The sequence below is a fragment of the Protopterus annectens genome, chromosome 2.part1 (genome assembly GCF_019279795.1).
Source record: "Protopterus annectens isolate FY-2018-M chromosome 2.part1, PAN1.0, whole genome shotgun sequence".
Classification (NCBI taxonomy): Eukaryota; Metazoa; Chordata; order Ceratodontiformes; family Protopteridae; genus Protopterus; species Protopterus annectens.
In genome coordinates this window covers 1915210182-1915227109 of record NC_056729.1, presented here as the reverse complement: position 1 = coordinate 1915227109, position 16928 = coordinate 1915210182, and the positions used below count along the sequence as shown (strand labels likewise).

At 38.2% G+C, this 16928-nt stretch overlaps 1 protein-coding gene across 2 annotated transcripts in view; it reads left to right on the top strand.

Moving 5' to 3' along the window:
- Positions 1-16928, top strand: part of LOC122794691 (IgGFc-binding protein-like) — a 478182-nt gene that overhangs the window by 459339 nt on the left and 1915 nt on the right. The gene's annotated exons all lie outside the window — the stretch shown is intronic.

Below are 16928 nucleotides of genomic sequence, written 5' to 3'. Positions count from 1 at the left end.
TCAATTGCTTTTATTATCATTTACCTGTTTGCATCCTGCATCTTCCCAATCCCCCATCAAGGCATCGTTAAAAGTTTCTGAAAGAGCTCCAGCTAGCCTGCTTGTTCCTTGAAAATTTCCTAAGCCTTTCATCCTTCTGCTGTTGTTTTATAAGGCTGTGTCTCAGCCATGCACTCCTTATGTTAATCTGATTTCCATTGCTATAGACTGTTGTAAAAGCTATTTGTCCTCTTCCCACCCGTTCTTTCCTGTAGACCCATGATACTGAGTGCCCCCCCTCCAGCAAACCAGTCTTGCTCTTGAGTAAACCTCCTTTACTACATATTATCTTCGGCTCAGTTTCCAGGAGCTCAGCAAAGCTTGGAGTCCTAGCCTGCTTTCCAGAAGTGCTTTACTTGTATCCAGTGCCATCCTGGTATACTTAGCTACCTTTGATTGGGTATCACAACCCTTACGTTATTTTGAGAGATCATCACTACTGTTACCTGCTTTTATGCCTGCAGTTCACTGAATTTTTTGTAAAAAAAAAATCTCTTCCTCTCAGTTACTGCTGTAAGACTGTCTTGAAATTGCCTTCAGCAAGGGTTTTCCAGTTAGCTGTTTAAGTGATTTGTGTTAGCATTCCAGTTCTGGGTCTCTTCTACTATGCTTTTACATTAGGGTTTATTCATCTTGTGGCAGGAGGCATTTGCCTAGTCTATCTGTGTTGAAAAATACACAAAAGGACTTATAGTGCAGTCATTTTATTGGCTAGATGGCTCATTATTTAGTTTTCTATTTTTTTCCTGTGCTGCAAGAACTATTGCAAGTATACATGGTTAGCAGTGTTCTGTACAATAGCAAACACACACAAAGTAAATTATTACTGCAGAATGGTCCATGTAATCTGTAAAGCAAATGTAATCTGTAAAGCATCAATATAGTACAAATACCTTGTGAGATGACAAGCGTATAGCAACTAGGTGGGCATTGAATGTTAATACCTACAGATTTTGTAGAATTCAGTACTGTATAAACATAAAAACTAGTAAAATTTAGTGCTGTTCAGCATACTTTGTCCCAATAAAACACCCTTATTAGTTTGTACCAACAAAGCATACTTAATAGCCTTTAACTCCAATACACCACTCCCTTGTAACTCACAAATCAAAAGCTTGGACAGTATGGATATGCAATTTCATAACTTCTCTGTAGCTAGCTTGGTAGATGGCATCTTGAGACAATATAGCAATTGTCTCATGTTTGCTGACAAAATCCTTAAAGAAGCATATGCAGTATGTAAGACGTGTACTTAAGTAATGACATTGGAGGCTAAACTCTCACATACAAGTGCACATTAGGTTTTCAAAACCACACACACAGCACCAACCTCACATAGCACACAACACACACATAGACTAACATATGTTTTGGCACTTCAAAACAGTCTTCTTAAACAACAGAGATCACCTTGACCACTCATTGTCAAAGCTATGTCTGAGCAATCCCAAAGGCACTAGGAAAAAACAACACCTAACATCACACGTACTGTCACTCTCAGTGGACCCTCAAACACTAAGCCCCTAAGGCAAGCAAATGCACTTCCCAGGGGTCTCATAATAGGGCACTCCATTGTAAGATATACTGCTGCCCCTCTAACTAGGCTGAATAAAGGAGAAGATACCTGTTAGTTTCTTATCTGGAGCCAGGTTCTGCCAAATCAAGCACTCACTCAAGTCACTGCACCACCGGTACCAGTATGATTCCATCATAGTCCATGTAGGTGTAAATTACATGAGATGTCCCTCCCTGCACTATATGAAGAGAGACATTATGGGGCCTTCAGAATGTTTGTCTATAGCTGGTATGAACTTAGCATTGAACTGCATATTACCATCACTGAGGATAATGCCACAATATGAACAAAAAATATTGATTTCATCAACTGTCTGACTTTCTGGTGTCATTCTAAGGGAATCCAATATTTATCAGCATTGGAGGACATGGTCAATAGACCACATTACTTTGCCAAGGATGGTCTGAACCTTTCTCCTCTTGGGTTTTGAATACTGACTAAATCTTTGTCCACCCCGATAGTGCCTTTTTAAGCAATGCCAAATTGACAAACCTACCACAGGATCATAGGATCATAGGTTACTACTAGGCTAACTGCCCTTGTGGTCCATTTTAAGCCTAGCCAATTACCCCATTTGAGAATCATATCCAGCACCTTGTGTCTGTAAGTCAAACACCCCAAGCATCATGCCAACCCAAAAGAGCAAAAATCAACTCATCAAAACCTTAAGATGTTACTGCTCAATACCAGGAACCTAAATAAAAAAAATACACTCCCTCCAAGCCCTCCTCACACTCAATAATATAGATGTCTTTACAGTCACTAAGACATGGTCTAAAGTTGCAGAGAATACTCTTGCAGTGCAAGGTTTCAGTGCCTTTCATACTTTTATATCAGTACCTGCACAAACAAGGGCTAAAGGTATACATCACTAACAGACATACCAACTGGGTAGTCAAAGAGGATGCCAGGCTGGAGTTCCTCCATGTGCAGATGATCACAGACAAAATCCTAGCTAGCTATAGGTCACCATCCATGTCCCAAGAAGCTCGCTATGCATTCTTGGACATACCGGAAACACTTACCATTCAACCTAACACACTACTTATGGGAGACTTTAATTACTTCTCTGTAGACTTGGAATCCTACAGAGCCTCAAATCTACAGGCACAAAGATTGCTGAACTACATAAATACAAACACCCTTGACAAAATTGTGAATACGTCCACTAGAGGTGTCAACATACTGGACATTGTGTTCACAGATATTAGAGAACAATGCAAGATCAACAATAAAGCTGTCTCCTTTGAAATCAAACTTCGCTCAGGAATCCCAGCAAAACCAGTAACAGTTAGAAACTATTCCAAGGAAAATTACCTGTTATTAAGTGATGGTTTGTCAAAATTCAGTGTCCCTTCAAACCCTGAGAACACACCCGCCTGTGCTGAATTAATCTCAGAAACTCTGTGCAGCCATGACAAAGGCTCTATAGACACTGCTGCACCTACCATAAGTAATCCCAGGAATAGCCACAGAAACAAACACCCTTGTAGCATCCCAAATTAAACAGAATATACAACAAAAGAAAAAAATGTGAAAAATATATCGCAAAAATCAGGAAGAGTAATTCCCATAAAGATAAAAACTCTCTTAGCAAATTAAATAGGCAACTAAGAGGGCTAATTATGCTAAGCAAAGCCAGCTTTGAGGTTAAAATAGCCTCCCACACAAAAGATAACTTTAAGGCCTTCTACAGCTATGTCAGAAACCTCAAGGGTAGTACACAGCAATGTAGTGAACTGCTGGTTAATGGTGTCACATTCACCAAGCCTGGGGATATAGCGAACCTGTTGTTGGACAAATTAATTTCCAACTTTACCCATGAACCCTCAGCCATCTGCCCAAAACTGCCCTCAGACATAACCCCTGCAGCTATAACTTGGAAGCATACACTGGCTGCTGTCACTAAAGCCAAGAACACTGCCTCACTGGGACACGATAACAACCCAGGATGCCTCTTGAATAGTCTAAAATTCAACATATCACGATCCCTGGAGTCATTACGCTTTGTGCCACGTGAATGGAGAACTGCAATGGACAACCCCCCCCCCTTTATAAGGGAAGAACAACAGGTCTTGGACACTACAGACTCATTAGTTTGATTTGTTTTATTTGCAAGTCATGGAAAGAATTATCATGGAAATTAACAAGGACATAGGAGATGCCCAGACACAGAATCTATCCCAGTTTGGCTTTGTCAAAGTAAGGTAATAATCCATCTCAGTTTGGCTTTGTTAAAGTAAGGTCATACTCACTGAATTTGACTGATTTCTTTGAAAAGGTCACTAAGACATTGGATGAGGGGAAAATGGTACATACTGCCCACCTAGATCTGGCTAAGGCATTTGATACCATACCCCACTTGGGCATTGTCAACAAACTTAACAAATAAACAGAGGAAAAATACTTAAAATCTCAAAAGTGGCTCCTTTCTTCTCTCAGCATTTTCTCCTCTTGGTGGGTGCTTCACCAACAGCCAACAAGCCTGAAAAGACGCCAAAACCACGAGGCAAACTTATAGGTATAAACCACTTTGTAACACCAAGGATAGTTAGCTGGCTCACTGATAGGACCCAGGAGGTTGCAACTGGTGAGGTCACCTTCACAATGAAGCTGGTCACCAGTAGAGTCTGCCAGGAGTCTGTGGTAGGTCTGCTCCCTTTTGGCATCTACTTCATGGATGTCAAAGCCATTGTCAAAGGCCACTAGATAACCAAGTTCACAGATGATTGCAAACTGGGAGCAGTCATTGAATATCCCCAAGATGAGAACACCCTTCAGGAAGCTCTAATAACACACTTGGTGCCTAAGCCATGGCTTAAAATTCAATACCAAGAAATGCACTATGGCACCTTTTTGAACGTCTGTCACCCCAGGTGACTATGTCAACAAAAAACACCTTTAAAAGTCGATTCACTAGTCAGGGAGTAAACACAATATCCTACAATGATTGCCTCAAAGCTTTGGCTCTTTACTCTGTATCATACAGACTTCTGAGTGATGATCTTTGCCTGGCATTACTGGACCCTGTTTTGATGAACCTTTTGCATATCAGCAGAACAAATAACATCAGAATTACTGGATTAAAAGACCTAATTTTTTCTTGAAACATAAAAAGAACCTGTTGGAGAGAGAGAAATATTTCTCAAAGTATTCCCATTTTCTGGAACAGGCTGCCCATCCATGTGAATCAGAGATCCTCCCTATCCCTATTTAAGCTCAGCTTGGATCAATGGATCGGTAATCAGAAATTACCCACTGGTCTGGCTCTTATATCTATGATAGACAGAGGCAATCAGTAAATCACCTCCTATAAATCGAATATAAATCAAGTTTGTGGGTCACATTTGGGTTGCACAGATGGGCTCATAAGGGCCGTAGTGGTTGCTAGCCTAGTGTACATCTGTGAACCTATACATGACACATGTTATCTGCCTTATGATGTAGATGGGTCTCAACCGCATATATTCTTGAGGAAATATTTGTTTTTTGCAGTGTGCATTGTTCAAATAACCAGAATCAGAAAGCAAACACGATGTATTTTCTGAATGGATTCAGGACAGCATAAATGTACCATGTTCAGAAGTTATTTTTTAGTGAAAAATATACACCGGAAATGCTGAAGTATGGCAGAGTAACTTCTGTAAATAAAGTTATTAGCTGCATAACTACAATGCTTTTGGGACTTTTTAAATAAAGCTTTATATACTGGATATACTGCTATGAGGAGGAGTAACTCTTACAAACGAAGCTGCAAGCAGATAGACACTGCTATCCCAAAATTTAGTCTAGCATTTCATTTACCTAAATTTACCTGCTTCTCTTTATTTGCCTTATTAAATATTTTGGAATGCGAACATCTTTTAGGAATATTAGTATGTGTGTGTGCGGGGTTCCGTTTTTGGATTTTGTTGCACTTATCCTCTTCTTATGTCTGTGGTATATGCACAACAGTATTTTACTGGATACTTGTGCATTTATAAGATTGTAAAAAGTGAATCTAGTGATCAAAATGTATCAAGTCACAAAGCTAGAATGACTGAAAATTTCTATGCATAAATATTTATCTGCATGAATGAGTGCGCACAAAACACTACATAAATGCTCACTCACTTCACGTGTTTGCTGACTCCTGCTGTGGTGTGAGGGCATATACCATTTTGTCTCCATGGACACACAGATGGACAAGAAATAAGAAAGATTTGCTTATACTGTGTACATATAACTTGGAGGACATTTATCAGTGTGCTTAAGTGAGAAGAATGGGGAACAGAAGAAGTGTAGTTGGAGAATGACTTTGCATTTCTGTTAAGTTCAAGGGAATAACATGGTCCTTAGATGTACAAAGCAATAAGTACGGGATAGACAAAAATACAAACTAAATCTGAAATTGCTGTATCTCTGAGCAGAAATGTAATAGCAGTAACTGAAACTTGGTTGAAACCATATATAAAAAACACTGAATTCCCACCCCCAGGCTACAATTTCCTTAGGGCTGACAGATCACACAAAAGAGGAGGAATTGTTATATTCTACTCAAGTACCTACTCAATCGTATGTTATTCCACAATTTTCCACAGCAGAGATACTAATATCATTCTTAAGATTGAATAATTCCAAGAATCTCTGCATCACAGCTATATACATTCCCCCAGGCAATAACATTTCCCTGCTAGAAGACATTCTTGACTGGATATCAAACAAAATAAAAAAAAAAATAAAAAAAAAATATCCTTGGTGATTTAAACATAAACTGGTCAAATATCTCAAATCAATCTCCTTTACTTAATATCAATCTCTTTAACTTCACTCAACTAAATTACAGACATAATCAGTCCCCAAAAAAAACAATGCTGGCATCTCAGTACTTGACTGGATATTATTCTCCGACCCAGCCAAAATCTCAGCAGTAGGCACTCTTGCCAACAGCATTGGTGACCATCTTCCAGCATATATACTATGCAAAAACACCCCAACAGCATGTCAGCATCAATATAAACATACAAGAAATCTAGTTAATTTCAACCCTACAACCCTAAAGGAAACCTTGACAAAAATCAACTGGAATGTACTAAAGGTCCTTCCCTGTGATGAAGCTGTTGAGTTCTTTAAATCTCCTTTTCTGGACATTCTAAATAATCTAACCCTAATAAAACAAAAGAGATCAAAAACTAATTATGCCATATTGCTCAGTAGATATACAAAAGAAATCATGGCGGATGGAGACAAAGCTTGGAAAAATGGTATAGAACCAAAAATCCGTCTGACCTCCTACAATTCATGCAGCTTCACAATCAAGCAAAACGACAAGTAAACAGTGACAGAAAAGCACACTACCTTGGCCTGTAAAATAATTATAAACAACCCCCCCCCCCAGAATTCTTGAACTCTATTTCATCTTTGCTAAACTCTGGCTCCAAAAACAACCCTTGTCCACATCCAGACAAAACACCTAGTGAAACAAGCTCTTCAACACTCATTTTATCAATGCAATATCAAGCCTTGCAGCAGCCTTTCCCCAAATCAATAGTGGCAGTGACTCCCATCCACCTAAGCCCACCTCACAAAATACTACTACCCCCCCTACCATTCCCTTCTCTCCTGTTCCCACTGCTACTATCATAAAACTGCTTATCAAACTGAAACCATGCTCTAACACTCCTGGCCACCTACCCCCAGAATACCTTCAGATGTCAGCAAAAGCCATTCTCTATTCTGTCAGCAACTCATCAGTAGATCTATCCAGGAGGCCTACATATCTCTGGAAAAAATCTTACATTCTACCCCTCCACAAAGGTGGAAACAATACAGATATTTCAAACTTTAGACCTATTTCTATTATCTCCCCACTTTCTAAAATCTTGGAGAAATGTTTCCATAATCAACTTCTCAGTTATCTACTTCAAAATCAGCTTCTTTACCCCACTCAGCAAGTTTTTTTCGGCCTGACCACAGCACAACTACTGCATTTATATCAGTCTTGGATACAGTCAATTGAGCTCCACATACTGGCAAAATCATATCTTCACTCTTTCTTGACCACTCTAACGCCTTCAATGCTATTTCCCACCTCCCTGATACTCACCAAACTCTCTAACCTAGTTATCTCCCCCTCGACCCTAGATTGGTTTACCAGCTACTCAAATAATAGGCAACAGTCTACTAAATGGCAAGACTCTTTCTCTCCTTTCCTTGAAATATCCACAGGTGTCCTGTAATGTTCTTCATTAGGTCCTCTACTCGTAATTATTTTCATTAACGACTTCCACGCCAAGCTTATGAATGGTACAGAAGTTCAATATGCAGATAACTCTACCATTACCTACTATTACCCAACTTCTGCATACTACCAAGAATGCTTTCATCTCCACCAAAACTTGAATGACATATAACCACCTTTCTCTAAATCCCAAAAAAACAAATTGCTGTTATTCACCCCAAGAAAAGTACCTCCATAAATAAGACAGAATTCATCATATACTCTCAAAATAAGACCACCATAGATGTAGTACCTCAAATAAAACTAATGGGTGTCATCTTAGATGAAAACCTTACTTTTGATCTCCATGTCCATACCTCTATCAAAAAGGGGTCTATATCATCATGCCGCAAGCTCAGAAGAGCGTACGACAGATAATCGACCCTATGTAAGTGAAAGCTTATGTCAAAACTTCAGAACAGTGATTATTTTCCAATGGAAAACAATCCAAAACAAATATAAAAACAAAAACGAACAGTAAAACATTACTTAACATGGGGGGCTATTTAAGTAGGGGAGTGTGCCCCCCACACCTCCCTACTTAAATATACCAACTCCAAGATTGCACTACAGTGCTGAAAAGGCAAAGTAGCATAAGCGGTCAAACAAATTCTTTCCCAGGGAAAGAATTCACTGAAACGCTGCTTTGCTATTTTGCCTTCTCATGCTTTACTGTTAGACGCATTCGACAACCTGTGTTTGCAATGGTGTAATAGGGAACCATCAAAAAGATACACCAAAAAATAGGATCCCTGTATAAACATAAAAATATTCTTAACTGCACTACCAAACAAACAAACTCTTGCCTGTACCTTCCTCCTCCCCTCACTGTTATATGGATCCCCACTCCTCATCAATATCCAGTTATTCCTAAAAAATAAGCTAGAGTCCTGTTAAAATAAAGTTGCCAAAGTTGCAACCAATTCCAAATATTCATACCATGACTGCTCTTCCTTGCAATCACTCAATTGGCTTGAACTTCCAGCTCACCTAACATACCTGCAATTAACCATAGCACATAAAATTATTTACAATCCATCAGACTGTCTAGCCCTGTCTCTAATCCTAACTCACTACCACCCAAATAGATAACTCAGATCTGAAAACAATTTCTCCTGCAAGTTGACAACCAAATCTCCCAGCAGGTCAAATGGTCTACTCCTTCTCGAGTGCCAAAATTTAAAATGCACTTCCATTAGCTATTAGGACAGTAACATCTCTTCCTCCAAAATAGCTCTAAAGCAGCATCTCACCACTCTCTGGCACTCCAGATGCTGTAACTGCCATCTTACTAAGACTGGACTCCTCTTCCTTACATCATATCAACTTTTTTCTCTACTTCCATCCTCCAGAAACTTGACTCCTATTACTTTTACACAATCACCATTCCTTGCATGAATATCTCCTTACTTCTAATATAGAATTAGAATAACTATCAAAGATATATATATATATATATATATATATATATATATATATATATATATATATAGCTATATATATATCTTTGATAGTTATTCTAATTCTAATATTACTCAACTTCTACACTCACAATAGAGTATACTGTAGAGTGTACACTCACATTAGAGTGTACTAGAATATGTGCATTGGATTTACTTCAATCTCTTGTGTTTTTCTATTACTTTCAGAATGCATTTTACAGTATCTATACTGTCTGTTATGACTAGGCTTCTTGCTAATACAAACCGTTCCAGTATTATGTAATTTTATACTATGTAACTGCTTTTGTGGAGCTTTTCTCCCCAGGCTACCACTGAAAATGGGTTCTTCTTGGCCCAGAGGACTTTCCGGTAAACAAATACCAAAAGATAAGTAATGGGGATTTAGAACTACCACATCAGGGGTACAGGGGACTTACTCCCTGAAAAAATGCCTTTAATAAACAAGCTTATTTTGCACACCACTGTTAATCATGTAGAATTGCACTTTGTTTATTGTTAGTTTTCGACTTGCACTAATAAGTCTCAGATATCCATGAAGCTGTCAAAACAGAAGTTTTGTTCTTTTTTTCTTTCTTTCTCTTTCTTACTTTCTTTCTTTATTTCTTTCTTTCTTTCCTTCTTTCTTTTTCTTTCTTTCTCTTTCTTTCTTTCTTACTTTCTTTCTTTTTCTCTTTCTTACTTTCTTTCTTTCTTTCCTTCTTTTTTCTTTGTTTTTCTTTCCTTCTTTCTTTTTCTCTCTTTCTTTCTCTTACTTTCCTTATTTCCGTCTTTCTTTTTCTCTTTCTTTCTTTCTTCCTTCCTTTCTTTCTTTCCTTTTTCTTTCTTTCTTACTTTCTTTCTTTTTCTTTCTTTCATTCTTTCTTTTTCTTTCCTTCTTTCTTTTATTTGGATCTTCTGTAATGTCAGAAGAGACCATGTTATATGTGCAGAACTAACTGCATCATAGGTAGAGAATTTTAACACAGGCCCAATTGCCTGAGTCGGTAGTATTTCATATGCATATAACAAATCCAACAGCACTTAATGAATTTCCCCAGTGCAGCTGACAGATTTCCCTTACTCAGTATGGCTGTGACTTCAGGTCTTCCCTGAACAGAGGCTGTTGGCCTAATGGGACTGATTTGTTCAACAAAATACATATAAATAAAGCTATAGTTTTGCCATTATATTAATATAGTAAAATGATTGCTTGACTCCATCTGAGTCAGCATTTACCCATGATTCACATGGTTTACCTATAACCATAAATCCATAGTGGATACATTTTGCCACCAATGTTAAATCCTGCCTCATAGATTTGAACAGTATTAGGCATTGTCATTATTTAAAACAAAACATCTTCTTTTCTTATCTAAGTCCAATGTACAATGACTAATTTCTATGGCTATATGCATGTGATTACAACAAACTCATACAAATATCTACAGCACATTTTGCATGTACAACCATCTTTTGTTTGCTGATGTCTAGTGGGCGCAGTAAGAGACTTTTTCTCTTGCCACTGAGAGTTATTTATTTATTTATTTATTTATTTCACATTTGTTGACCAGGAGAGTCCAACTGGATTACAAGTCCATTTTCAGTGGAGGCCCGGGGAGAAAAGCTCCAAGAGAACATTTTTTTACAAAACATAGTTTTAAGGACAGACGTTTGACATACAATTTCCATAAAAGAAACTTCGACATACATATTAACTAACAGATAGGATACATTCGTTCTTTATAATATAATATTACATTTTAGAAGATATTCCTAAGTTTAGGATTCCTGTGATAGATTTGCTATCAGAGTAAAAGCAGAGAGATGTAGAATAAGGCTCCGAGAGAGCAGATGATGCTCACTACAGCTGAGAAGGATAACAAATTGATTCACTATATGTCTTTGCCTGGTTTTAGTTGAGAAGGATAACAAATTGATTTACAATATGTCTTCTCCTGGTCTTAGTTGCTTATGGAAAATTCAACATTACTGGGGTAGTTTTTTCCTAACTCCTGAAGAGATGGGATGAGCAGTAGATTAACAGTCCTAAGTGGGTACAGTACTATGATTGGTTGTCTTAGCAGAGTTACTTAAGTTAGGTGAAGTGTTCTAATGAGACATTAGCCAGGGGGGATACAGGAGCACAATCGATTATTCAAAAAGTGAGTTTTAACAAGTTTCTTGAACTGTGATGGGGATTTGTTGTGTTATGTGGGCAGGAAGGGAGTTCCAGGTTGTTGCTATACAGTGGCTGTAGACAGATTTACCAGCTTCATTATTATATTTGCTTACTTTGAGGAGGTTTTGTGTGCTAAACCTCAAGGGCCTAGATGTTGTATAGGGTTGCAAAAGATTTTGTAGGGCTGGGGTGTTTTCATAGTTATGTATTATTTTGTGGGCTAGTGATAGTTGATTGAGCTGAAGTAGTAGTGGTAGTTCTAGCCAATTGAGTTTTTTTAGGCATTCACAGTGATGTGTTCTGATGGGAGAGGTTGTAGCAAATTTGGCTATCTTATTATAACAACTATCAAGTTTGTTTAGATCAGATTTGCGGAGATTTGTAAGCATGGAGGAGGCATAAAGTAGGGTGGATAGTAGGTGAGTCCTCACTATTGTAGTTTTGGAGTGGTCAGTGAGGATTTTTTTATTGAGATACAGTAGTTTTTTATGTACTTTTTTATGGTTATAGAAATATGTAGGTCAAATCTAAGGTGATTATCTATTTCAAACCCTAAGAGTTTGGTATGATTTGTGAGGGTGATTGTGGTCTTGGTAAAGGAGGAGATGAAGAAAGAATCAGTGGGAGGTGTGGCTCTGTGGGAGCTAAAGAGTACTAGCTTTGTTTTACTTGGGTTCAGAATGAGCCTTTGGTTTGTAATCTAAGTTTCTGCTAGGGAAATGCATTCTTGTGTTAGGGAATGAAGGATGCCAGTTGATATGGCTGCGCATATTATGGTGGTATCATCTACATATTGCACTACTGAGGCTTCAGGAATACTGTTTGGGAGCTGATTAGTGAAGAGGGTAAAAAGAAGTGGCCCCAGGATGGAGCCTTGTGGTACTCCTAGGGAGACTGTAGGGAGGGGGAGACTTGGTTTTGCAACATAACAGCTTGTTTCCTTCCCTCTAAGTAGTTTTTGAACCAGAAGATGGCAGGGGTGGTAAGGTTTAGAGTTGCTAGTGAAAGAAGGGGTTTATTGTGGTTAACCATATTGAATGCTTTGAACAAGTCAAGGAAGGTAGCAGATAAAAGGACTTCATTGTTTCTGTGAGTATTGACAATGCTGGTGAATTCTGTCAGTGCAGTGGTGGTGCTATGGAAGGGTCTAAAGCCACGTTGTTGTGCTGCTATTAGATTATTTTCTAGGAGATATTTCATTATTTGCTTGTGTATTACCCTCTCTAAAATTTTAGATAAAGGGGGTAGTATGGCTATAGGACAGTAGTTATTGAGTTCCAGGGAGGTTCCCCCTTTATGTAGAGGGATGATATGTGATACTTTCCATAGCTTGGGTACTATACACTTGTAGATGGATCTGTTAATTAGAATGGAGACAGGATATGATATGGCTTCTGCAGTAAGGTGGAGGTTTTCAGCGGGTAATTTATCTGTGGCTAGAGATGTTGGTTTGAGCTTGCAGAGAAGTTTTTCAATGGATTTGGTTGGTTCTGTGTGGAAGCTCAACTTGGGTCAATTGCTAGTTGGGGGGGGAGTGGATTTGCAGGGGTGGGGATATTGTCATAGGGTTGGTTGTTTGCAATGGTCTGGATGGTTTCTGTAAAGTATTTATTAAATTGAGTGGGGATGTCTTCTTGGTTATCAATTTTTGGGGTTGGGGGAGCTGTTTTACCTGGTTGTAGAATAGAGTTAATTTCTGCCCAAACTTTTTGTGGGTTGTTCCTGTGCTTATCCTTTAACTTTTGGTAGTAAGATGTTTTGTCTGTTTTGGTGAGGTTTTTGCTTTGTTTCGTAGTTCAACGTATATTTCTTTGTTCAATTGGGATTTACTGTTGAGATAGTTGGTCCAGGCCTCGTTTCTTTTTTTGAGGAGGAATTTTTGTGTCTGGGGTTAACCAGGGGGCATATTTAGTTTTAATTCTTTTTGTTCTGGAGGGGGCATGATGGTTAAGGGTGTTTAAGAATGTAGTATTGAAATATAGTACAGCTTCATCAAGCAGTAGGTTTTTTAAGGGGGTCCAGTTGCACATTTTCAAGCTGTTTATAAAGTTGGAGCAGTTAAAGTTTTTTTTGTTTCTAATTAGGTGCATAGATATTTGGGTCAGTTGTGGTGATTTTGATCTGAGTAAGAATGTGGCTTGGTGGTCACTCAGGGTGTCTGGTAGACACCCTGCTAGGGATAGCAGTGATGGGTGGGATAAGAGTATCCAATCTAGAGTGAATTGGTGTTTGGTTCTCTTGTCTGTTCTTGTGGGGGAAGTGATGAGTTGGGTTAGGCCATGTAGGTTAATATAGGAGAGTGGGTTATGACTGGAACAGTTTTGCCAGTCAGTATTAAGGTCTACTAATACTATGCTTTCCTGGGGGATGGAGTTAGATATCCATTCTAGGAGTTTTTCTGTAATGGGAATATTGTTGCCTGGAAGGATGTAGCATCCTATGATGTTGATGTGTTTACTATCATAAAGTTTTAGTTTTGTTAGGATGAGTTCAACTTTATCGCGGTCTGGAGTTATGTCTACTTTCTCAAGGATGAGGTGAGATTTATGCACTATAGCAACAACCCCCCATTTTTTTACCTATTCTATCACTACAAATTATATTGTAACCTGGTGGAGTGATTTCATTGTTATGGTTGCCTGGTTTTAGCCAAGTCTCTGTTAGTATGACTATCTCAGGTTGATAATAGGAGAGTAGTGCATGAAGGTCGTGGACTTTGTTTAGTATACTTCTGACATTTAAATTTAAAATGAGGAGTGTGCATTTGTCTTGGTGGAGTAGGGTATCATTCAGGCTGAGGGTATATTACCACAGCTAATGAGTTGGGTTATGAGGTTAAAATAGAGATTGAGTAGTTTGCTTAGGGTCTTAAAGTTCTTTATAGTTGTTTGGGACTGGTAGTGTGATGGCTGTAATCTGTGTGCATAGTGGTGAATAAAGAAGGTTTGGTAGTGGTGTGGGACTAGTTGAGTAAAAGGGTGTGTTGTAATAATGTTAGTGGAAGTAGCTTTTCTTGGTATGTGGATAAAATTAAGTTGTTTTTGGTGGTTGGTGATGGAAGTTAGCAGTGGGAGGGTGGATAAACCTAGGAGCAATAGTAAGAGGTGTATGTATGTGGGTTTGGGTAGTTTGGGCATGGTTTGGTTGGGGTTGGTCATGAGTGAGAGATCTGCTTGGGATGGGGTGGGTGTGGTGGATGATGAGAGGTGCTGTTTGTGATTGTAAGGTAGTTAGATGGAAGACTGTGCTTTACAGAATGTGGAATAATGGAAGAGAAGGAAATGGGTACAGGGGTGGGGCAGATTCAGTGATTGGTGGTTAGCATGAGGGGAGTGGCTAAGTTTAGTTAAAATGTAGCACTAGTGGGGGCGGGTAGAAATAGGGGGCAGGGAGGGGAGCGGAGTGAGCCAGAGCACAGTGGGGCTAACACTAACTCAAATTATATCCCTGGGCTAACTTGTTTCTTTTCTTTGTACTAATGAAATACACAACAAACTAATGAAAAGATAATGAAACGAAGTATCCAACAACAAAGGCAAGGCACGAAGAAAAGGTTGACTGTTTAATTAATAAAGCGCTTTTCGTTGTTGTATATACGGCAACTTCTTCAGATTCCTGAATCTGAAGAAGTTTCCGTATATACGACAACGAAAAGCGCTTTATTAATTAAACAGTCAACCTTTTCTTCGTGCCTTGCCTTTGTTGTTGGATACTTCGTTTCATTATCTTTTCTTTGTACACCAAATGTATCTTTTCATTTGTTTCTGTTTACACCAAATGTAGCTTTTTGGCTGTATTGTACTAGTTTAATTTCACTCCAGATATATCTTTTTGGTTTTATTTTACTGGTTTAGTTTTACAGCAAATGCATTGGCTATTTTTAAGCTATAGATTGTCCCCTTGCAGAGATTAATTAAGAGCTGCAGGGTATATTTTATGGGCTATGTGCAGGGGAGCCGGATGAAATTACTGTGTGCAGGGTAGATTTGTAGGTTAAAGAGGTAAGATTCTTAGGGAAAATCTAACTAGGTTACACAATATGAAGGAAGCCTAGAGGTGCCTTTAGACCCAGGGCAGCATTAAACAGTACATAGGTAGAGTGTTAAGGTACTAGTACATGTTATGGTATAAACCTTATTCAAATTGCAGGTTGGACTTCAAAGACTTGTAACAGGTAAGTTTTTCAGGGTAATGTCCTTTCAGTCAGGAGTGTCTTATACTGGGGTAGTTTAAGGGGGACTACCTAGAAAGAAAACATTTATTATGAGAAAGACCTTATCAGCACTAATAACTAGCCACCAGTTAAGCAGGCATGACACTGTCACTTAAACTATGTAATATATGGCAGTACAGGAGCTCTGTACAGCTATGAAGCACAGTATATGCTTTTTAGTTACATAAATGATCAACAAACAGTTAAAATGTATCACTAGCTTTATAGACGACTCTTTCAATCAGACTATGATGCAGGTAATAATTGTTAAGGTTTTCTACAATGCTGTTCCTTGTTTGATGTTAAACATTTACTCTAGATGTCAGACAACAGCTATCAAGTACGTTTTCCTTGTAAAAGCAGTCCTTAGGGGAATGGGTAGCTAGACAAGCTAAGAACAGCCATATGGTAAGCAGCTCTGTTAACAGATTGTATCACAATAATAAATGAGTCGCTATTCCAAGTTTAGGAGTCTTAGTATAGTTTTAAAAACAAGCAGCTAATCAGGCTAAAAGTGGACATATAGTATGCAGTACTGTTATCCGTTTTCACTACCACAGCATAATTCTTAAAAAATAGCATTTGCAATGTTTGTATTACAAACACGTGCAATATGCACTAAAGTAAAGCAGTAGTAGGTGAAACAATAGCATGCACTACTCAATAAACAAACAGTTCCAGCCACAAAATGCAAGTAGAAAATTAACAATATTTATGACAAGGATAACACTCACTTAAAGCAGTAGTAGTATGTGACACAATAGCATGCAGTACACAGAAAAACAAACACAGTTCCAGCCACTATCACTAAAACATAAGATGATAGTCACTTTGGTAAATATTTACACTGTCAAATATAGCAGTAAAAAAGGGTAAAATAAAGGTTTAGTTAAGTTAGCATGACATTAGATCATATCAATGTGTTTCATGTTGTTTACCCTGCATTTTTTCAGTCCTAGAACATTATTTCATGGTATATCATTATTATTATTAATAGTACTGATAATACTATATCATTATCATGGCTGTCGTTGCTAAACTTGATAGCCACCACTAGAAGGAATTAGTTTAGCCAACCAAATAGCACATTCATTTAGGTTTTATTTATTTATTTGTTTTTTTATTAGTAGTGATGAATAACATTATATGTCTTTGCTTGTAGCAGCAACATGTTACAGACTTTTGGTGCACATTTGAAGTTTTTTTTTTTGAAGATGAAA